Consider the following 17,977-nt stretch of genomic DNA (forward strand, 5'->3'; position numbering starts at 1 on the left):
CACACACACACACACACACACACACAAAAGCACACACACACATACACCAACACTCATACGCACGAATGAAAGCACAAGCACAACACACACACACACACACACACACACACACACACACACACACACACACACACATGCGAAGCGGTGAAGTCAGCCAGGCAATAAAACTGCAGGGTTCTTTATTTCCAGGCTGCCTGCGGGGGGTGGGACAGGGTATAGGGATGTGCTCTGGAGTGAAAACCCCAGCCTTGGTATCATGTCCAGGGGAGAGGAGAGAGAGAGAGAGAGAGAGAGAGAGAGAGAGAGAGAGAGAGAGAGAGAGAGAGAGAGAGAGAGAGAGAGAAATAGCCTTTCTTCCCTGGTCGGCATGAATTATTCCACAACCACCTGTTCTGTTCTGTTGAAACCCAGTCAAGGGGCTTTGGCTGACAAGGCCTTTGATCCCACAAGAGCCAATGACGTACTCCATGATGAGTCTCTTGTACCAGGCCGGTGTGATATCCCCCTCTCTCTCTTGCCCTTTCAGCCTCTTTTCCTGTCTCTGTCTCTCTCTGTTTCTCTCTCCCTCTATGTCCTCCATCTTAACCTCTCTTTCCCTCTCTCTTAATGTCTTCCTTGCTCTGAGTTCCATCTTCTTCTTTCAACTTTTCAAGTTTTATTTGTAATATGTCTGGATACACATGGTATACAGTACACCGTCCAACGAGATGCTTACTTACCGGTTCCCTCATGATAACGCAACAACGATAAGATATAAGAGGCAGCACACATAAGCATTCCAGTGATAATATAATTAACATGCCAGCAGAAATGCAGAGGTTGGGGAAGAAAGAGAGGAGGAGAGCTGAACAGAGGAGGGAGGGAGGAGAGGAGGAGAGGTGAACAGAGGAGGGAGGGAGGGAGGTGAACAGAGGAGGGGGGAGGAGAGGTGAACAGAGGAGGGAGGGAGGAGAGGAGTATGTTAAGCTGTCCGGTCGTCAGCAGTTCTCCCTGATGCTATCTGGGTATCAACAGCAGAGCACGGCCCCTGGCCCTGGCTGTCCCTCACTCCACCCTCCAGCCCAGGGGCCTCCCACCTCAGCACCTACCCCAGCTGCATGCACTGATAGTGGGCAAGAGGACAGGACTGGAGGGGGGTGCGGTGGTGGTGCTGGAGAAGAGTTATGGTGGTAGCATACACAAGGACATGCTGTGGGCATCTTGCTGTGTTTTAGCACATCTATATGGGCTTTGGGTATGGTAAACAGATACAGAGAGGTACAAAAACACACACACACACACACACACACACACACACACACACACACACACACACACACACCACACCACACACACACAAGCCATAATAAGGTCTCAGAGAGTTTACATGTCATCCAGCCTGCAGGGTGGATGGAACCCACAAAACCCTCCCCTCCTGTTTCTCCCTTTCCTCTTCCCCTTCTCTCTCCTCCTTTATCCCTGTCTCTCTCCTCCCTTATCCCTCTCTGTGGCTCCTCCCTTTCCCCGCTCTCTCTCCTCCCTTATCTCTCTCTCTTCTCCTCTCTCTCTCCTCCCTTTCCCTGTCTCTCCTCCCTTATCCCTCTCTCTCTCTCCTCCCTTATCGCTCTCTCTCCTCCCCTCTCTCTCTCCCCCTTTCCCTGTCTCTCCTCCCTTCCCCCTCTCTCTCTCTCCTCCCTTCTGCCTCTCCCTCTCTCCTCCCTTTCCCCTCCCTCTCTCTCACGCTCTCTCTCTCCTCCCTTATCTCTCTCTCTTATCCCTCTCTCTCTCCTCCCTTCCCCATCTCTCTCTCCTCCCTTACCCCCTTTCTCTCCTCCCTTCCCCCTCTCTCTCTCCCTTATCCCTCTTACTCTCTCCTCCCCCTCTCCTCCCTTCCCCTTTCTCTCTCCTGCCTTCCCCCTTTCTCTCCTCCCTTCCCCATCTTTCTCTCTCTCCTCCCTTATCCCTCTCTCTTTTTCTCCATTTAACTTCACAAACACACAGTGTGCTACGCCCGCTCCTGAACAGTGAATCACAGAGGAAATATCTGATCCACAAACCTATGACAGTCCAATATTTACAAAGGCATCATCTGAAGCCTCTGAAAAATATGTGAGGAAAATGCCAAACTCAATGCTGCAGAAATCCCACTGGCTGAGGAGATATGTGCTTTGGCTGGGTGGGTAATTTATGTAATGGAAAGATATGTAGATTTATCATGAAACGATGATATAGTGTACCGGTGCTTGGTGTCTCAACAGTGAGTTATTGCGTAGGGGGAAGAGGAATTGGTCCGGTATTTGTGTTCACAAGCATAGAGCATATCTAGCGTAGAGATAAGGGTATACAACAAATAGACTACAGTACAATACACATGCCACCAAAATACCCATTAGTTGTTTCCGCTGATGCCCAAATGCAGCACACACACACACACACACACACACACACACACACACACACACACACACACACATACACATACACACACACACACACACACACACACACACACACACACACACACACACACACACACACACACACACACACACACACACACACACACATACACACACACACACACACACACACACACATACATACACACACACACACACACACATACACACACACACACACACACATACATACACATACACACACACACACACACACACACACACACACACACACACACACACACACACACACACACACACACACACACACACACACACACACACACACACACACACACACACATACATACACACACACACACACAGAGTTGACTGCCCTGTGGCAGATATAGCTATACACCATCACAGCACTGACAAACACCTCCCGGGGGTCCCTCAGCTGATGCCCACACGACTATGCCACTTGGGAAATAACCTCTACCCAGACTGTGGTGACCTAGTGAAAGCCCCAACTCTCTCTCTCTAGACAGGGGTCATGTTCACTAACCTCACATGGAGGGCACAGGGCTGGAGGAGACCAGTATCGACTCCGGGGTTCCCTTAGTTACAGACCTAGGATCAGCTTCCTCTCCCCCAATCCTAACCTTGACCATTATAACGACAACGTAATAACATAAAATGGGTAAATGCTAAACTGACCCAAGATCAGAATCTAGGGGCAACTTCAACCTACCCCATGTGTGTTCGCAAAGGGTGTTACGGTGGATCTCCTCTCCATCCCTCTTTAATCATAGACACAGACTCCAATCTAAAAACACACTGTGTATCCAGATACATCAGTGGGGAAAATATTTAGACTGTGTAACTTTCTCCATGTGGGAGGAGAACGGAACGGCTGTGTGTGTGTTTACTGTCCCGTGTAACTTTCTCCATGTGGGAGAAGAACGGAACGGCTGTGTGTGTGTTTACTATCCCGTGTAACCATGTTTGTTCTTCTGTGGTTTCCCCAAGGTGGGCTGCGTTGACATCTGCAGGGACTCTAAATACACACAAAGCCTTTTATCTCCCAGACTCCCTCACTCCCTCCACCACCAGCCAGGACACACTTGGGGAGCACTAGAAAGCACAGCGCTTCAACATTAAGCTAACTCACTCATTGCTATTAGCATCTTCCTTATCGTCTTCCCTAGCGTAGTCCGTAACGCACTCAAAGAATCCTATTAATACCCATTGACTATTAAACATGTAAGCTAATGCTAGTGTTACTACCACTGCAATGAATAGCCTCATTAGCATAATCTTCTGTGCACAATCATGCACTCATAGACTTGTATTGCTACCATTTACAAGGTAAACATGTAGCTTGATGCTAATGCAACTTCCATTGTGGCCTTTACTATTATCATCTTCTCTACTCTGTAAAGCACTTACAGATTTGTATTCATACCATTAACAACGTAAACATGTAAACAAATGATTAACACAATGAGCAGTGTCGAGGAAGCTACTCTGAAATGTATAGTTCACCAAGCTACCGATTACTTCACACTGAAAGACGTTCAGCTACACTAAAGCTACTCTCAAGAAAAATATAGTGAACTTAACTAAAGTTAAGTAAAAAGTATACTGAACAAAATGATATACGCAACATGCAACAATTTCAATTATTTGACTGAGTTACAGTTCGTATAAGGAAATCAGTCATTTCAAATAAATTCACTAAATCCTAAACGATGGATTTCACATGACTGGGCAGGGGCGCAAGGAGGGCATAGGCCTACCCACTGGGGAGCCAGGCCCAGCCAATAAGAATTATTTTTTTTACCCACAAAATGGCTTTATTGCAGACAGAAATACTCAGTTTCATTAGCTGTTCAGGTGGCTGGTCTCAGACGTTCCTGCAGGTGAAGAAGCTGGATGTGGAGGTCCTGGGCTGGCGTGGTTAAACGTGGTCTGTGGTTGTGAGATCGGTTGGACATACTGCCAAATTCTCTAAAATGACGTTGGAGGCGGCTTACAGTACGGAAATTAAGATTAAATTCTCTGGCAACAGCTCTGGTGGACATTCTTGCAGTCAGCATGCCAATTTGTGCGCTCCCTCAAAACTTGAGACATCTGTGGAATTGTGTTGGGTGACAAAACTGCACATTTTATATTATGGCCTTTTACTGTCCCCAGCACAAGGTGCACCTGTGTAATGACCATGCTATTTAATCAGCTTGTTGATATGTCACACCTGTCAGGTGGATGGATTACCTTGGCAAAGAAGTAATGCTCACAGGGATGTAAACAAATTGGTGCACAAAATTTGAGAAACATTTCTGGGATCTTTTATTTCAGCTCATGAAACATGGGACCAACATTTTACATTTTGCCTTTATATTTTTGCTCAGTATAGTTCATGTAGTTCACTACTTCGCAAAACGGACTATGACTGGACTATACTACCACTGTAATGACTACTATTAGCGACAACTAAGGTCGAAGGAGATTATTTTTTGTTTTATGTCTGTATTACCGTCATTCAGGGTTATGTAAACATTTATCTTTTGAATGGAAACATCACCCGGACATACATGACCTGAACTGATCTGTTCAATTTTCCAGATGAGGGCTGGTCAATTATAGGGTAATGTCTGTGTGCCAGGGGACGTATTATGCTGATGTTGCCAGTGATAAGTCACAGATGATCCAGTCAGTTTTATGATCAAGGCGTCAGCCACACAATCATAACATCGTAACCTTGCTGCCCGCCCTCCTCCAGCCCTCCAGAGAGATGAGGAAATAGAACAGGAGAGGAGAGGATGTAAGGAGCTCTCCCCTAAACGCTGAAGAGAAAAAGTGTAAATAACATATTTCCTTTAATTCGAGCATCTTTAGTATTACTATAGTAAAACATCTTTAGTATTACTATAGTAAAACATCTTTAGTATTACTATAGTAAAACATCTTTAGTATTACTATAGTAAAACATCTATAGTATTACCATAGTAAAACATCTATAGTATTACTATAGTAAAACATCTTTAGTATTACTATAGTAAAACATCTATAGTATTACTATAGTAAAACATCTATAGTATTACCATAGTAAAACATCTTTAGTATTACTATAGTAAAGGACCAGCACACTGCAAGATTAACATATGTTGTGTGCTCTCTCTCTCTCTCTCTCTCTCTCTCTCTCTCTCTCTCTCTCTCTCTCCTCCCTCTCCTCCTCCCTCCCTCCCTCCCTCCCTCCCTCCCTCCCACCCCCTCTTGTTTGTGTGCATTCATTTGCGACTGTAAATGTGTTTGAGGGTGTCTTCAAGGTGTTTAAGTATGAGAGCAGATGAGACACCAAGTGGGAGAGAAAGCAAGTGAAGAGAGATAGAGACAGAGAGATAGAGAGCGAGAGAGACAGAGAGAGAGAGACAGAGACAGAGAGAGAGAGACAGAGACAGAGAGAGAGAGACAGAGAGAGAGAGAGAGAGAGAGAGAGAGAGAGAGAGAGAGAGAGAGAGAGAGAGACAGAGACAGAGAGAGAGAACAGTCTGCAGCACCCGGCCTCACCCTACTAGAATCTGAAGTCAAATGTCTACTGTTTGCTGAATAATCTGGTGCTTCTGTCCCCAACCAAGGAGGACCTACAGCAGCACCTAGATCTTCTGCACATATTCTGCCATACCGTGGGCCTGACAGTAAGACAGAAGAGTTCCCTAAGTAAGCTGGTCCTGGAGCTCTGTTCACAAACACAAACAGACCCCACAGAACCCCAGGACAGCAACACAATTAGACCCAACCAAATTATTTGACACAGAAACAATTAACAAAAAAAACTGTGCAAACTAGAATGAAATTTGGCCCTAAACAGAGACTGCACCGTGGCTGAATACCTGACCACTATGACTGACCAAAAATTAAGGAACGCTTTGACTATGTACAGATTCAGTGAGCATAGCCTTGCTGTTGAAAAAGGTCGACGTAGGCAGACCAGGCTCTCAAGAGAAAACAGGCTATGTGCACACAGCCCACAAAATGAGGTGGAAACTGAGCTGCACCTCCTAACCTCCTGCCAAATGTATGACCATATTCAAAAACAAATCCAATTGAAAACAAATCCAACTCCAATATCTATTGGGTGAAATACCACAGTGTGCAATCACAGCAGCAAGATGTGTGACCTGTTGCCACACGAAAAGGGTAACCAGTGAAGAACAAACACCATTGTAAATACAACCTATATTCATCTTCATTTACGTTCCCTTTTGTACTTTAACTATTTGCATATCGTTACAACACTGTATATAGACATAATATGACATTTGAAATGTCTCTATTCTTTTGGTACGTTTGTGAGTGTAATGTTCACTGTACATTTTTTCTTGTTTATTTCACTTTTGTTTATTATCTATTTCACTTGCTTTGGCGACGTAAACATATGTTTCCCATGACAATAAAGGCCCCTAAATTGAAATTGAATTGAGCGAGAGCAGAGGTTCATTTTGCATCATACTCGTCCTGTGTGTCTTAAGCCCCACGGTACCACTAATCCTACTAGCCAATAAAGAGGAAGTCAAAGGAAAACAACGCTGAGGTGACCTCATCAGCCTGAGCCAAGGTGTGAAGGCTTAAGTAGTGTGGGCCAGCGAGAGAGAGACGTGTAAGACACGGCTCCCTTCTCACCTCATCCCAGGTGCCCTGATCAGTGCCTGTCTATAATACTTGAATAATTTCACTTCACTCACAGTCAAAGTCTGCTTCTCTCACTTCTCTTGTGATGTCATGTTTTAGTGAATTGAAACCTAAAGTTCTCACACGTTAAGGTCAATTGCTTTGAAGTTCTCTCACATCATTCACAGTAGAGGCACGGTAGGCTAACATGAATGATTAAGCAAATGGGAACTATCACCAAAAGCAAATTTGTGCCTCATTCTCATTCTATACTAAATGTGATGTTGATTTTATAGTTGCACTGAATAGAATGAATTGCGCCTACACTGAAAACCTTTGTCTGATAATGCTCACTACTCAACCTGGTGATATGACAGCCACACAACTGATGTAGCTATCAGGCATAGGTAGTCTATGCCCTATAGGTAATCATGGGGCAGCAACAGAAAGAGCTGTCATCTCTCTACCTGGGCAGAGCCCTCTATAAGGCCAATAAAATAGCGGTTGACTCTTCCCATCCACTCCACTCTGAAGTCCAGCTCCTTCCCTCTGGACACCTGTACAGACTACCTAAGGTATAAAACACATAGGGCCAAGACTTTTATTCCGAATGCAATTCTGCATCTTAACAAATGTTGGACTAACTGCAGTATGAAATTGAACTTACCCTGCATATTTGTTTGTAAATATCCTTTTCTATTTATTTAACATTTTTAGATGTTATATGTTTAATGACTGCTGCAAGATGAATTGCCACTTTGAGGATATTAAACTTTTCTGAATCTAGCTATTAGATTCGATTTAGCTATTACATTCGATCTAGCTGCTATATCACCTAGGCCTTATTGGACTATTATGAAACATGGGACCAACAGCTGACCTGGCTTTCTCAATACTCCAGACATCCACAGAGAGTGATAAGAAGAGACTTGCCGAGAGAGAGTCTGTAAAATCTGCAAGACAAAAAGACTGCAGGGAAAAGCAGGCCGCGACAGTGACAGCTATTTTTATCCAGGTCACACTCGTCCTAGACAGTCAATGACACATACACGGACACACACAGACATACACGGACACACGCACATGCATACACACACACGCACACACGCACACGCATACACACACACGCACACACACACGCACACACACACACACACACACACACACACACACACACACACACACACACACACACACACACACACACACACACACACACACACACACACACACACACACACACACACACACACACACACACACACACACACACACACACAGACTTTGTGTGAAGAAAAACAAACATGCACATCTCTACAATGCAACACCACCTAACATTCCTAATAAGGAGTCCTAGTCTCATCTGTCTGTTGTCCTCAGCCTGAGGGGACTTAAAAGCCTCCTTCCACCGTGGAGTGGACTCAAAAGCCTCCTTCCACCGTGGAGTGGACTTAAAAGCCTCCTTCCACCGTGGAGTGGACTCAAAAGCCTCCTTCCACCGTGGAGTGGACTCAAAAGCCTCCTTCCACCGTGGAGTGGACTCAAAAGCCTCCTTCCACCGTGGAGTGGACTCAAAAGCCTCCTTCCACCATGGAGTGGACTTAAAAGCCTCCTTCCACCATGGAGTGGACTTAAAAGCTTCCTTCCACCATGGAGTGGACTTAAAAGCTTCCTTCCACCGTGGAGTGGACTCAAAAGCCTCCTTCCACCGTGGAGTGGACTCAAAAGCCTCCTTCCACCATGGAGTGGACTCAAAAGCCTCCTTCCACCGTGGAGTGGACTTAAAAGCCTCCTTCTACAATGGAGTGGACTTAAAAGCCTCCTTCCACCATGGAGTGGACTTAAAAGCCTCCTTCCACCGTGAAGTGGACTTAAAAGCCTCCTTCTACCATGGAGTGGACTTAAAAACAACCCTCTATCCCAGAACAACTCAAATCGTCCCAAACCTAATCTTCTAAGAAGTGAAATTCCATAAGCTGTGGGGACCTTCCAATTTTTGGGGGGAGTTTGAGAAATAATTGATTTTGCGCCGTCGTTCGTGACGGAAAATGGCCGCCATAAAAAATTGACAGGAGAGTGTCTGAAGCAGCCGTTTCATGCATTATTTAATGTAGAACGGGGGCATTTAACCTGTTTCTCCTCCTTCTGCTCCTCAGGAAGACTCAAAACCAAATCAAATCAAATCAAGTCACAGTGACAGTGATATATATATATATATATATATACAGATAAATATACTATATATATATATATATATACACTGCTCAAAAAAATAAAGGGAACACTAAAATAACACATCCTAGATCTGAATGAATTAAATATTCTTATTAAATACTTTTTTCTTTACATAGTTGAATGTGCTGACAACAAAATCACACAAAAATTATCAATGGAAATCAAATTTATCAACCCTTGGAGGTCTGGATTTGGAGTCACACTCAAAATTAAAGTGGAAAACCACACTACAGGCTGATCCAACTTTGATGTAATGTCCTGAAAACAAGTCAAAATGAGGCTCAGTAGTGTGTGTGGCCTCCACGTGCCTGTATGGCCTCCCTACAACGCCTGGGCATGCTCCTGATGAGGTGGCGGATGGTCTCCCGAGGGATCTCCTCCCAGACTAAAGCATGCGCCAACTCCTGGACAGTCTGTGGTGCAACGTGGCATTGGTGGATGGAGCGAGACATGATTTCCCAGATGTGCTCAATTGGATTCAGGTCTGGGGAACGGGCGGGCCAGTCCATAGCATCAATGCCTTCCTCTTGCAGGAACTGCTGACACACTCCAGCCACATGAGGTCTAGCATTGTCTTGCATTAGGGGGAACCCAGGGCCAACCGCACCAGCATATGGTCTCACAAGGGGTCTGAGGATCTCATCTCGGTACCTAATGGCATTCAGGCTACCTCTGGCGAGCACATGGAGGGCTGTGCGGCCCCCCAAAGAAATGCCACCCCACACCATGACTGACCCACCGCCAGGCTCTGGCAGTGCTCCTCCTGCTCCTCCTTGCACAAAGGCGGAGGTAGCGGTCCTGCTGCTGGGTTGTTGCCCTCCTACGTCCTCCTCCACGTCTCCTGATGTACTGGCCTGTCTCCTGGTAGCGCCTCCATGCTCTGGACACTATGCTGACAGACACAGCAAACCTTCTTGCCACAGCTCGCATTGATGTGCCATCCTGGATGAGCTGCACTACCTGAGCCACTTGTGTGGGTTGTAGACTCCGTCTCATGCTACCACTAGAGTGAAAGCACCGTCAGCATTCAAAAGTGACCAAAACATCAGCCAGGAAGCATAGGAACTGAGAAGTGGTCTGTGGTTATCACCTGCAGAACCACTCCTTTATTGGGGGTGTCTTGCTAATTGCCTATAATTTCCACCTGTTGTCTATTCCATTTGCACAACAGCATGTGCAATTTATTGTCAATAAGTGTTGCTTCCTAAGTGGACAGTTTGATTTCACAGAAGTGTGATTGACTTGGAGTTACATTGTGTTGTTTAAGTGGTCCCTTTATTTTTTTGAGCAGTGTATATGTATATATATATATATGTATATATATACATATATATATATATATATACATATATATACAGTGCCTTGCGAAAGTATTCGGCCCCCTTGAACTTTGCGACCTTTTGCCACATTTCAGGCTTCAAACATAAAGATATAAAACTGTATTTTTTTGTGAAGAATCAACAACAAGTGGGACACAATCATGAAGTGGAACGACATTTATTGGATATTTCAAACTTTTTTAACAAATCAAAAACTGAAAAATTGGGCGTGCAAAATTATTTTTTATTAAAAGGTCGCAAAGTTCAAGGGGGCCAAATACTTTCGCAAGGCACTGTATATATATACAGATATATATATACAGATAAAAAAATATATTTTTTCCAGATAAAAAATATATATATAGTATATTTATCTGTCACTGGAACACAGTCTTCCTGAGTGTACAAAACATTACGAACACCTGGTCTTTCCATGACAGACTGTTGGAAGGAAATGGTGTTGGGTTCGCCTCTGTGGTAAAACTACGGTCAAGAAGTTTTTTCTCAAATCCTCTAGCCTACATGCATTTATTTATCATTTACATATAACTCAGTCAGTGGTTTATACCATGTCCCCAAGCTGTGCTTTAGTGACCCCAATGTCACCAGTCCCTATAGGAGCAATATCAACAGCTGTTAGGAACCAAGCTGCTGTCTGATAATGGCCGTGGGGGAAAGGTTAGCCTACGACACACTGACATCCGCCCTTATCTGGCTTTTTTTTGATCGCTTTCATCACCTATCATCAGATCCTTTGTTCAATGTCTCTGTCTATCCTCACCCACCACTCTCTCTTTGTCTCGCTCATGTTGTGTGAAAGTCATCCGGTATGTTAGGGGTCGAAGGTGGTAGAGAGAGTCTCTGGCCCCACTATAAACAGTGCAGGTGCTGGAGAAGAAGTGATGCAAGGGCCAGTATAGGTCTCTCGGAAGTCCCTCACACACACACACGCACACACACACACGCACACACACACGCACACGCACACGCACGCACACGCACACGCACACGCACACGCACACGCACACACACTCACACACACACACACACACACACTCACACACACATTGTCTTACCATGGTTACACTGCCCGGCGAGACCTTGTTACACACACACAAACACACACAATAACAAATGGACACTTGGCCCATCTATTTTTCCCGAAGACCACCAGTCTCCCACCAGAGTAGAGATGTAAAAAATGAGGGAAAAGAAAGGCTAGGTATTAGCCATCGACTGCTATATATCAACTAATAGTACAACTCCAATCCATTCTGAGCTCACTTCCTTTATATGTTCAAATCTCTTTTTCCTATTTTTTTACCGTAGCATAAGGGTAGTCTATAAAAGAGGACTATTTCAACCACATGTTGTTGTGTCGACTGCTGCGACTCCTGTTGAAATAGAGGTAAATGAGAAGGTACTCCACGCAATTGACAACTTCAAAGCTTACCTATAATGCTCGAGGCCATTTCTGAGGATGCGAACAACCACTTTCAGAGCACTTTCACCAGTCATATTTCCAAAACACACTGAACAAAACATACTGAACAAAACACATCAAACCAACTCTGAACAACTTTACCAAACAGACAAAGCAGGGAGGGCGAGAGGATAAGAGCAATGGAATCGAAACGACTCAATTGTCTTGCTGAAGCCAAAAAGGGTCAAGTTGCAACCAATTCCTTGACTCGGTTTCCTCCGGTACGCGTTTCCATGTTGTTTTGGAGAGTTCTCATCTCGTTACCGACACAACTACAGCGTGTGAACATTCATTTTCAGGCGATGAATCATTTGTCACACTCCACTCGACACGATAGTGTGAAAGTAAGATTGGATGAAACATGCATCGGATCTGTATCCATAATTTACAGGTTGTACAAAGCTTCTGTTTGCTGGCGGCCGGGATCCCGCCACTTCTTGGTTGGTTTAAAAGCCTGTTTTGTGTCTGGGGGTGAACAAAACGACTGTCATCTTTGGGGAATATGCCCACCTGCAAGACAATTCGCACAGAGCCTGAGAACATGTTTAGATGTTAGGATGTTGTGTCAAACATCTCCTCTGATAGAGAGAAGCAAAGAGATGACAATATAACACAATGTTACGTAAGCACCCAAGGTAAAAACACAGGGAGTAACTTATGCAATTACAGCACCGATCATTAACACTCAAAGGATAAGAGCTACAGCAAAACCCTCAAGCTGAACATGTAAGTCAATCTTGTAAGACGTCTCTTCAAACTCAAGAATCTCTGATATCATGCAAAATTCATAGGTGGAGAGACTGCACAAGTATGTCTCTTGAAAAAGTGTACAGCACAGGAGAGAGGCTTTTAGATGTTCCACCCATGGAAAGAATAAGACAAAACTCCATCGTTCTGCCCTTCGTCCTCCACTCTCCCTCTGTCAATCTTCACCTTCTCTGATCAATTATTCCACATTCTACTGCTCTGCCTCGTTAGCGTTCACTCCTTCCACCTGTCCACTCTTTCCCCTTATCCTCCCATCTTAATCTCCCCCACTCCTCCAGTAGCATTTCTCTCTCTCCTTTACTTTGTTTTGCCTCTCTCAGCTTGGGTATCAAATTCACATCTGACATGCTGTGTTACCTTGGCTGTAAGAGCCCAATGTGATTACCCGGAGCTCTATCCCCCTATCTCCAACTAAGCCACTAACGTCTTCAATCACAGTGTGCCCCCTCGCCGATTCACGAGATGGAGAGAGGAAGGAGGAGAGAGAATATTAACATTCCAAACAGCCATTTTATTACAAGAGACGGATCTATAAATATTGCATGGCCTCACACTGTTCTGTAAATGACAGGGAAGGAGGAATGGAGGGAAGGGGGGGATGAGGTTGAGAGAAAAGTCAAAGCTAACAAAATATTCATGTTTATTACCTTAATGTGACTGAACGTGGGGAATGAGGTACTAATGTATTCTGGGTAGTGAAAGTCTGAAAGAGCAAACAATCGTTCTCTATTTGGACAGCGACAGTTCTGAAAGTGAAATCCTCTTTGTAACAGTGAAGCAGGGTTTAAGTCAAATCAAATGTGTGAATTTGTTATAGGAAACCTTGATAGTATATAAAAAAAATCATATTTAATTTGAAAGAAACAGAGCTAGCACTGATATGAAATGTGTATCCAATGTCCACTTTAGCTTTTTTTGGGGGGGGATTATTAAGTGTAGTTTCAATGTTAGCCATTTTCAATGATTACTCTAGGTTCTTAATTAACCAAGTACAGTCCCTGCATTGATAGGGAGTTTGTACTGATGTTTGATTATGTGGATAAACCTGCTCCTATGAACCAGTTACTGTCTTCCAGTGTGTTTAATCTTAACTACAAAAAAATATTTGCTACTAATGTACTACTAATGTACTAATAATGTACTAATAATAGAACAATCCACTTACAAATTGATTGTGGTGTAATTACTTTACACTAACATTGACAAAGGCCTTGTAGTGTTTAATTAGTACTAACCTCTCTGCTAAACTTAGTAACTATTCAAATATGAGCTGCAAAATAGACGTTCCATCGGTTCCATCCATCGGTTACTGGTTAGTATTTACAGGACAAACATAACATAATATGAGAGATATTTCCCTTTAGGAATATCATCAGGTCTGGGATCCCTGCTCTATTAGGGAGAAAAACAGAGAGAGACAGAGAGGGAGGGAGAGAGGGAGAGAGAGAGGGGGGGGGAGAGGGGGAGTGAAAGAGGGAAAGAGGGAAAGTAAATGAAAGAAATACAGATCATTCCAGGCTGATCTCTCCCTAGTTGAGTGGATGAGACGACAGATGAGGAGACAGATGAGGTGGTGGGGGTTGGTTAAGGTGATGTCAGAGTTGTAATCTGAGCTCATGTGGTGGATATGTGGATATGAGGGATCCTGGTTAGAGCCCCATGCTCCCCTCCGGTCCTCAACCACAGTTGGAGTCTCATTTCCCTGCCTGCATGGGTAATGTTCTGGGGATGATTCTACTGGCAGGAGAGGGGAGGGCAGGGGAGGAGAAAGGAGAAAGAAGAGGGAGAAAGGGAGGAGAGGAAAGGAGAAAGGAGAGGAAAGGAGAGGGGAGAGGAGATAAAAAAAAGGGGAGGTGCGGTGCAGTGAGGTGAGGTGAGGAGAGGGGAGAGGAGGGGAGAGGAGCAGGGAAAGGAGAAGAGTCATCCCAAGTCTAACCTTACATTATATTTACAAAACTATGTGGACAAATTTGTGGATTTGGCTATCTCAGCCACACCCGTTTCTGACAGGTGTATAAAATAGAGCACACAGCCATGCGATCTCCATAGACAAACATTGCCAGTAGAATGGCCTTACTTTAGAGCTCAGTGTGTGGCACCGTCATAGGATGCCAGCTTTCCAACAAGTCAGTTTGTCAAACGCGTGCCTTGCCGTCTGCCCCAGTCAAGTGCTGTCATTGTAAAGTGGAAACGTCTAGGAGCAACAATGGCTTAGCTGAGAAGTGGTAGACCATACAAGCTCACAGAACGGGACCGCCGACTGCTTATGCGCTTAGCTTGCAACACTCACTACTAAGATTCACACAGCTTCTTGAAGCAACGTCAGCACAAGAAGTGTTCTTCGGGAGCTTCATGAAAGGGGTTTCCTTGGCCGAGCAGCCACACACAAGCCTAAGACCACTATCGGCAATGCCAAGCGTTGGCAGGAGAGGTATAAAGCTCGCTGCCATTGGAGCAGTGGAAACACGTTCTCTGGAAGGATGTCTGATGGACAAATCTGGGTTTGTCCCAGGAGAACGCTAACTGTAAAGTTTGGTGGAGGAGGAATAATGTTCTGGGACTGTTCTTCATGGTTTGGGCTAAGCCCCATAATTCCAGTGAGGGGAAATCTTAATGCTACAGCATACAATGACATTCTAAACAATTCTGTGCTTCCAACTTTGTGGCAACAGTTTGGGGAAGGCCCTTTCCTGTTTCAGCATGACAATGCCCCCCGTGCACAAAGCGAGGTGCATACAGAAATGGTTTGTTGAGATCGGTGTGGAAGAACTTGACTGGCCTGCACAGAGCCCTGACCTCAACCCCATCGAACACCTTTGGGATGAATTGGATCAGCGATTGCAAGCCAGGCCTAATCGCCCAACATCAGTGACCGACCTCACTAATGCTCTTGTGGCTGAATGGAAGCAAGTCCCTGCAGCAAGGTTCCAAAATTTAGTGGAGAGCCTTCCCAGAAGAGTGGAGGCTGTTATAGTAGCAAAGGTGGGACCAACTCCAAATTAATGGCCATGATTTTGGAATGAGATGTTCGACTAGCAGGTGCCCATATACTTTTGTTCATGTAATGATCTAGCATATATTCCTTAATATTCATACCAAACAGCACATTATTTCAAAATATTGTCCACTGCCGACTTAATATAGACATACTATGTTATAGTCTGCTGTAATGCTTTAGTGAATAAAGAAAGCAATATTTTCTGACACCTGTGCAGTGGGTATGAGGTCCCTACAGTAATCCTCTACTTGTGCCCGAGGACTTTGCTTAATCATCACGCACACTAAAACACATGCACACTAAAACACACGCACACTAAAACACACGCACACTAAAACACACGCACACTAAAACACACGCACACTAAAACACACACACACTAAAACACACGCACACTAAAACACACACACACTAAAACACATGCACACTAAAACACATGCACACAGTAACACATGCACACTAAAACACACGCACATTAAACACAACACATGCACACAATAACGCATGCACACTAAAACACACGCACATTAAACACATGCACACTAAAACACACGAACACTAAAACACACGCACACTAAAACACATGCACACTAAAACACATGCACACAGTAACACATGCACACTAAAACACACGCACATTAAACACATGCACACAATAACACATGCACACAATAACACATGCACACTAAAACACATGCACACTAAAACACATGCACACAATAACACATGCACACTAAAACACACGCACACTAAAACACATGCACACAATAACACATGCACACTAAAACACATGCACACTAAAACACATGCACACTAAAACACATGCACACTAAAACACATGCACACAATAACGCATGCACACTAAAACACACGCACACTAAAACACACGCACACTAAAACACACGCACACTAAAACACACGCACACTAAAACACACGCACACTAAAACACATGCACACAATAACACACACACACTAAAACACACAGTTGGTAGCTGGGAAGTAATGAAAACACTACACCTCTGGAACACGCAAGAAAACAATTATGCCCGTTTACGCAGGAAAAGACAGAAGAGTACTTACAGTAGTCTTATCTCTCTCCTTCTCTCATTTCTCTCATCTTTTCCTCTTTTTCACTTCCTCCCATCCTGACCTCTGTCTGAGCCTATGTAGCTGTGTGACGGTGGAAACAGATCCATTACACACTCAGTTATTGATGTGTGTGTGTGTGTGTGTGTGTGTGTGTGTGTGTGTATGTGTATGTGTATGTGTATGTGTATGTGTATGTGTGTGTGTGTGTGTGTGTGTGTGTGTGTGTGCGTGTGTGTGTGTGTGCGTGTGTGTGTGTGTGTGTATGTGTGTGTGTGTGTGTGTGTGTGTGTGTGTGTGTGTGTGTGAGAGAGAGAGAGTGTGTGTGTGTGTGTGTGCAGTGTGTGTGTGTGTGTGTGTGTGTGTGTGTGTGTGTGTGTGTGTGTGTGTGTGTGTGTGTGTGAGTGAGAGAGAGTGTGAGAGAGTGTGTGACAGTGTGAGAGTATGTGAGAGTGTGTGGAGAAAGATGAGATGGAGAAAAATAGACAGAAAGTATAGTGTGTGTGTAGATGTGTGTAAGTTGGAGGTGATGGTGGGGGAATTCATATACATGATCCATCTACAGTAACTGTGTTCCGGGGTTTCCTGTCCATTAAGGTGGGGATGATCTACTAACCCTGTCTATCTTCATCTGTCTGCCTCTGAAACTGAGCAATACCTTCCTCTCATACAAGACTGGATTTCCTCTCTATCCATTATGGATTCCATCCAGTCACAATAAGAATACACACATACTTTTCCCCCTTTAAGCAATTACAGTCACCAAGGTTCTACACTTGGCCTTGTAAACATAGTTTCACTTCACCAGTAGTCAGAACAAACCACCACGACTTCATGTCTTCTCAGTGTCCCAACACTCCTCATGTCTTCTCAGTGTTCCAACCCTCTTCATGTCTTCTCGGTGTTCTAACCCTCCTCATGTCTTCTCAGTGTTCCAACCCTCCTCATGTCTTCTCAGTGTTCCAACCCTCCTCATGTCTTCTCAGTGTTCCAACCCTCCTCATGTCCTCTTGGTGTTCCAACCCTCCTCATGTA

The 17,977-nt window shown here is 44.5% G+C and overlaps 1 protein-coding gene across 1 annotated transcript in view; it reads right to left on the reverse strand.

Moving 5' to 3' along the window:
• The window catches only part of LOC112214891 (neurexin-2-like), a 1,125,107-nt gene that overhangs the window by 1,048,729 nt on the left and 58,401 nt on the right, over positions 1 to 17,977 (reverse strand).

The sequence above is a fragment of the Oncorhynchus tshawytscha genome, linkage group LG15, assembly GCF_018296145.1.
Source record: "Oncorhynchus tshawytscha isolate Ot180627B linkage group LG15, Otsh_v2.0, whole genome shotgun sequence".
NCBI classification, from domain to species: domain Eukaryota; kingdom Metazoa; phylum Chordata; class Actinopteri; order Salmoniformes; family Salmonidae; genus Oncorhynchus; species Oncorhynchus tshawytscha.